Below are 6,651 nucleotides of genomic sequence, written 5' to 3' on the forward strand. Positions count from 1 at the left end.
TATGACATTACATACCTCTGAAATTAGAAAAGAGTAAGTTCTATTTAGCAGAAGAGAGAAAAGTAATGGTAGAGAAGAGTGAGATAAATTAACACTGGAGAAACATGGAACAAGAAGACAAATGAAGTTTCTTTCACAAATCAATGAATAAAACTTTTAGCTAGACTAAGAATTAATCAAGACCCATGAGTAAAACTGTGAATGAGATTTTTCCAGCCTTTTGATATGAGAGTTCTGTGAGTACCGAGAGAGAGATGTCTGTTATGTTCTTCTTCAGTTCTAGTAAATAAATGAGCTAAATTGGGTAGAGTGAAAGCTGGGTCCTGCCTGAGTTATCCACCTACTCCAGCTAAACAGTGATCTTTGTTGCCTCATGTCCATACTGATTAACCTTGGCATGAGGACCTGGGAGGCTATGACTGTTGTAGCCTCCTGCAAGCTGACCTTGCTTTACAAACTTGTAGCCCACTTGGGTGAATGTCCCCTCATATCTGTTAATATACTCACAGTTGTGGGAAAAACCATACCTCAGTAACACCTCTCAATGTCTCTGAGTGTGGTGGAAGCAACCCAATCCAAACAGTATATGGTGGGATGGGAAATTAGTCATGAGAACTTAATAACCATGCCATCCTTGACTCTAACAGTCTTTATCCCAGCTCCTATATAACACAGCCTGTCTCACTCTTCAGCATTAGATTGCTACTCTTACACAATAATGCCTTCTAATTTCCTTTTCACTGTAGACACTGATTCTCACCATGTGGACTTGAAAGTATGAAATTGTGTCCAAGTCACAATCATTTTTCTAGGGTCACAGTTTTCATAAAGGAGGACATCTCTTGAATCAGGTCAAAGGAGAGGTCCCTGAGATTTGAAGAGATAAAAACACAGAGATTTGTAATGTGGTTGGACTGCTTGTGATAAATTTCCATCATAGCACTTATAGCAGAATGTTCAGAATATCAGTTTGCTTGTGGACTTACAATATGACTTACTTAGAGATTGGGTTATCGTCATCACTCAGAAGAGGAAATCTCTGGAAGGATACAGTTGAAGAGGATGGATATGTGAGTGATGGCAGCCCAGCCACCCAGTGTGGAGTCTGGGTTTGAGAGCTGTAAAGAGCACCAACAGCACAGAGGGTTTGTACAGTCCAGAAGCTTATCTACAGCTAGCAGATTTTGGGTGGTATTTTATGGAGTATCAAAGCACAAAGACTCTAAATGTAAAAATGTTTGTTTACTTGAGGATATATCTAAAACAATAGGATATGTAAATATTTGGCTTTCTTACTGACAGACTAATGGGTAATGAGCATCACTCTGCTGTGGAAAAATTAGCAACCTAGGAGCCAATACACAGATGTCACATTTTGTTAATCTAGATGTTGTATTGTGTCCATTTTTTTATTCCATCTCTTATTCTTGAAGCTATGATAAAATCAGGTTAATGAATTGCTGCATGATGGCTTTATCTATACCATGTTTAATTAAAGATGATTTCTAATTCTACAAATTCATTTTAGGGACTTTGNATGGATAAAAAAATCTCCTTGGGACAGAACTTTTTCTAATAAGCATTTGAGTATCCTGTTTCCTGGGCTAAAATGGAATTCTTGTTTTTATGAAGCTTTGGGAGGGGGAAAATGTATTAGACACAGTTGGGTTAGGAGCTTGGAGTCTCCTTGCAGAGAGATAGGAACAGAACTCCAGCCATCTTTTTACCAATCACTAAAATGAGAGACGTGAATACACTTCAGGATGATCTTGGCTAAATTCTAGTCACTGGAGACAATATAAAAGGCTCCAGTGGATCTTTCCCGGCAGAGAAGTGCTCATGAAATCTGGTGACTGAGATAAAACTAAAACTAAAGTCTAAGCTGAGTTTTTTTTTGTACAACTTGTAGCTTGGGTTGAAAGATTTTTAGGACTCAGTCAGAAAAGCTATTAATTTTGCAAACAAATACCAAAAATGCAGACATGTTCTTCAAAATATAAAATGTTCCTTGTATATCATTTTATTGTCTCTTTAAATTTGAAAGAGGACAATCAAATAAATAATATGTTGAGCAACTATGATTTATATTATATAGCTTAGCATGTAATGTGGCAGAAATGCAGACTATATAAATTTTACGTGTTTTAAATTTTAACTCTGAATGTCACAATAGTAAACAAAACTAACTGGCAGATATTTTCATCTATCATGACTCTGAAGGAAAACTTCATGGAATAAATGAAATCAAATTATTTCCCCTTTTATGTATAACATCCTTCATTTACAGTATATTTTAATAGATGTAAAAATGAACAAAAGTTGACAATTGCAGTTTGGATTTGAGGTTGCTACTTTCTCCACAGCAGACAGAAGCTTATCAACTAAAGTTTATCAATGACACAGTCAAATTTTTATAAATCCCATAGTTTTAAGATATATATCCCCAAGTAAGCAAAATTTTGCCAATGTAAAGTCTGATTGCTTTGCATTTCCATAAAACAACACCAAAAATCTGCTAGTTATAGATAAGCCTTGGGACTTTACAAACCCTCTGTTGTTGCTGCTCTTTGGAGCTCTCAAACCCAGACTCTACTCTTCCTGTATGGCCTGTCAACAAGCTTTGTCAAACCATCACCTCTAAACAAGGAAGGCATTTCTTTTTACATGCAAACATGTCAACAACATAGCGAGTTCCAGGAAAACCTGGGCTACAGGAAAATATGCCAAAAAGTAGGAAGAAAAAAAAAATAAGAAACAACAGCACAAGAAGAACAAAACCAAGCCAGCCAGCCATCTTTTTCTTTCTTTGTTTTTTTAAAAAAATAGATTTATTCATTTCATGTATATGAGTTTTTTATATGTCCTTAGACATATAAGAAAACAGTATCTGATCCCATACAGATAGTAGTGAGCCACCAAGTAGTTGCTGGGAATCGAACTCTGGACGTCTAGAAGAGCCATCTCTCCAGCTCCTAGCCTGCCATCTCAAACCAAGCTTTTTTGCATGTTACTGCCACCTTGTGGTATTTTTTTTTCAGTGCTAATCATTACAATCACTCACTCTTTATAGTAGTAGCTCAAACTAATCAGTACCAAGGGCATTTTCTTTGAATAGCAGTTAGCATCTTCTCCTCACACCACTAATTTACAAAGTACTCAAAAGTATGTTTCAAGAAAGTGGGGGAAATCCTTGAAGATATGGGCACAAGGGAAAAATTTTGGAACAGAACAGCAATGGCTTTCGCTGTAAGATCAAGAATCCAGAAATGGGACTTCATAAAATTGCAAAGTTTCTGTAAGGCAAAAGACACCGTCAATAAGACAAAAAGGCCACCAACAGATTGGGAAAGGGTCTTTACCAATCCTAAATCAGATAGGGGATGAATATCAAATATATACAAAGAACTCAAGAAGGTGGACTCCAGAAAACCAAATAACCCTATTAAAAAAGAGGTACAGAGCTAAACAATTCTCAACTGAGGAATATCAAATGGCTGAGAAGCACCTGAAAAAGTATTCAACATCTTTAATCATCATGGAAATGCAAATCAAAACAAACCTGAGATTCCACCTCACAGCAGTCAGAATGCCTAAGCTCAAAAATTCAGGTAACAGCAGAGGCTGGTCAGGATTTGGAGAAAGAGGAACACTCCTCCATTGTTGGTGGGATGGCAAGCTGGTACAACCACTCTGGAAATCAGTTTGGCGGTTCCTCAGGGAATTGGACAGAGTGCTACCAGAAGATCTAGCAATATCTCTCCTGGGCATATACGCAGAGGATGCTCCAACATGTAATTAGGACACATGCTCTACTATGATCATAGCAGCCTTATTTATAATAGCCAGAAACTGGAAAGAACCCAGATGTCCCTCAACAGAGGAATCAATGCAGAAAATGTGGTACATTTACACAATGGAGTACTACTCAGCTATTAAAAACAATGAATTTATGAAGTTCTTAGGCAAATGGATCTCAAGGATATCATCCTGAGTGCGGTAACCCAATCACAAAAGAACACACATGATATGAACTCACTGATAAGTGGATATTAGCCCATAAACTTAGATTATCAAAGATACAATTTGCGAAACACATGAAACTCAAGAAGAAGGAAGACCAAAGCATGGACACTTCATCCTTCCTAGAATGAGGAACAAAAAACCCATGGAAGGAGTTACAGAGACAAAGTTTAGTGATGAGACAGAAGGAAAGATCATCCAGAGACTGCCCCACCTGGGGGTCCATACCATAATCAACCACCAAACGCAGACACTATTGCAAATGCCAGCAAGATTTTCCTCACAGGACCATGACATAGATGTCTCTTGTGAGGCTATGCCAGTGCCTGAAAAATAGAGAAGTGGATGCTCACAGTCATCTATTGGATGGAACACAGGGCACCCAATGAAGGATTTAGAAAAAGTATTTAAGGAGCTGAAGGGGTTTGCAGCCCTATAGGTGGAACAATAATATGAACTAACCAGTACCCCAAAGCTCCTGTCTCTAGCTGCATATGTAGCAGAGGATGGCCTATTGGCCATCAATGGGAGGAGAGGCCCTTGTTCTTGTGAAGATTATATGCTCCAGTAGAGGGGAAGGCCAGGGCCAGGAAATATGAGTGGGTGGGTTGGGGACCAGGGCAGGGGGACAGTATAGGGGACATTCAGAGAGGAAAGTAGGAAAAGGGATATCATTTGAAATGTAAATAAAGAAAATATCTATAAAAAAGTATGTTTCAGAGGAACTTAGTCACTAGAACATAAAGCAGATATTTGGATCTTACACTTTAGTACAATCTACATCCAGATCTAAAGGCAACAAGAAAAGAGAGGCACTGGGTCTGGCTTGAGCCTCTGAAATGTATCGTTTTTTACTCAAACTATCATGGAACCCTTTACAGAATAGCTGTGCAGTGCTACTCCTGGGAGGCGAATGCCCTGGGCCATGACAAGGTACAGTGTCCCTCCCAGGTTAGTTCGGCTGTGGAACACCCCAAGGGCTGGCAGGCAGCTCAGTGTAATTGTACTAAAGTATAGTAACCAATTGCCTTTACCACAACTTAATATTTAAAAGTACATTTTATACAATTAACACCATTGATAGTATGCATGACTGAAATTTATCTCTAAAACATTTTTTAAGTGCAAGGCAGAAAAGGGAGATTTAATCAATATAGCCATTAGGAAGAGAATAAGTGACTTCCTGAAGTCTGTTCTTGGGGTCCTGAATTGAGATGAATGCTTAAATACAGAATTAGAGATATGCTGTCTCAGTCAAAGTATGATTCTGTGCATCATTGACCCTTCCTTGTCTGAGACTCAGTCTTATTCTGTAAAGGGTTCCATGATAGTTTGAGTAAAAAACGATACCCCACAGATTCATTTATTTGAATGCTTAGCCATAAGGAAGTGGCACTACTTGAGAAGAATTAGGTGTGGCCTTGTACTACTTGATGCCTAGTTGGAAAAAGTGTTACTGGTGGTGGGATTTGACATTTCAGAGGCTCAAGCCAGACCCAGTGCCTCTCTTTTCTTGTTGCCTTTAGATCTGGATGTAGATCTACTTCTCCAGCATCACGTCTGATTGTGTGCCACCATGCTTCCTGTCATGACAACAACAGACTAAACCTTTGAACCTGTAAGCCATACACAATTAAATGTTTTTTCTTATAGGAGTTGATAAGGTCGCTTTCTTGCTGCTGGTGTTGGTGTGCTAGGTGGTGGGAGCAAGGAGGCTGAGGCTCAGGAAGGTACAGTGTCCCTCCCAGGTTAGTTCGGCTGTGGAACACCCCAAGGGCTGGCAGGCAGCTCAGTGGCTGTGCAGTGCTACTCCTGGGAGGCGAATGCCCTGGGCCTGACCTTGTGCCCTTGGCAGCTCGAGCTCACCAAGATGGTCCCCATCCCTGCTGGAGTATTTACAATGGGCACTGATGATCCTCAGATCAGGCAGGATGGAGAAGTCCCTGCCAGGAGAGTCACTGTTGATGGCTTTTACATTGATGCCCATGAAGTCAGCAATGCGAATTCTGAGAATTTTGTGAACTCCACTGGCTATTTGACAGAGGCTGAGAAGTTTGGAGACTCTTTCGTTTTTGAAGACATGTTGAGCGAACAAGTAAAAACGCATATCCACCAGGCAGTTGCAGCTGCTCCATGGTGGTTGCCTGTCAAGAGAGCTAATTGGAGACACCCAGAGGGTCCAGACTCCAGTATTCTGCACAGGTCAAATCATCTGGTTCTCCATGTTTCCTGGAACGACTCTGTTGCCTACTGAACTGCTATGCTCTCTGGTCGAGTCAACTGGACAAGCCAAGAGGCTTAAAAGTCACTCATGAGGCAAAAGAGTTTNAAGGAAGCTCTCCTCCTGGAGTCTAGTGTTCCCTACTCATACAGTAATTTTTCACTCCCGAGTTCCATTCTTGCATTAATCTAGTATATGGATCCACGTGCCCTCCTTCAATATTTTCCTATCATAAGTGCCTTTTAAGATTGAATTCTGACATAGCTAAAGCTGTCCGCCAGTGTTCCAACAGTCCTATTTCATCCTTAGCAAGACCTTGGGCATGGAATTCAGTATCTCTTTGAGTAAAAGTTAGGTCACTGCCCTTCACAGGAATCTACCATCACCTAGGAAGAAAGAAGTTTCTGACC

General features: G+C 39.9%; 1 pseudogene across 1 annotated transcript in view; it reads left to right on the forward strand.

Annotated features, from left to right (window-relative positions):
• The first annotated feature begins 5,862 nt into the window (after positions 1–5,862).
• Positions 5,863–6,651, forward strand: part of LOC110288980 — a 1,789-nt pseudogene continuing 1,000 nt past the window's right edge. The window contains exon 1 of the transcript XR_002377317.2: positions 5,863–6,273. The product of XR_002377317.2 is annotated as a formylglycine-generating enzyme-like (transcript). The remainder of the gene's footprint in view (positions 6,274–6,651) is intronic.

The sequence above is a fragment of the Mus caroli genome, unplaced genomic scaffold (genome assembly GCF_900094665.2).
Source record: "Mus caroli unplaced genomic scaffold, CAROLI_EIJ_v1.1 scaffold_9447_1, whole genome shotgun sequence".
NCBI lineage: Eukaryota > Metazoa > Chordata > Mammalia > Rodentia > Muridae > Mus > Mus caroli.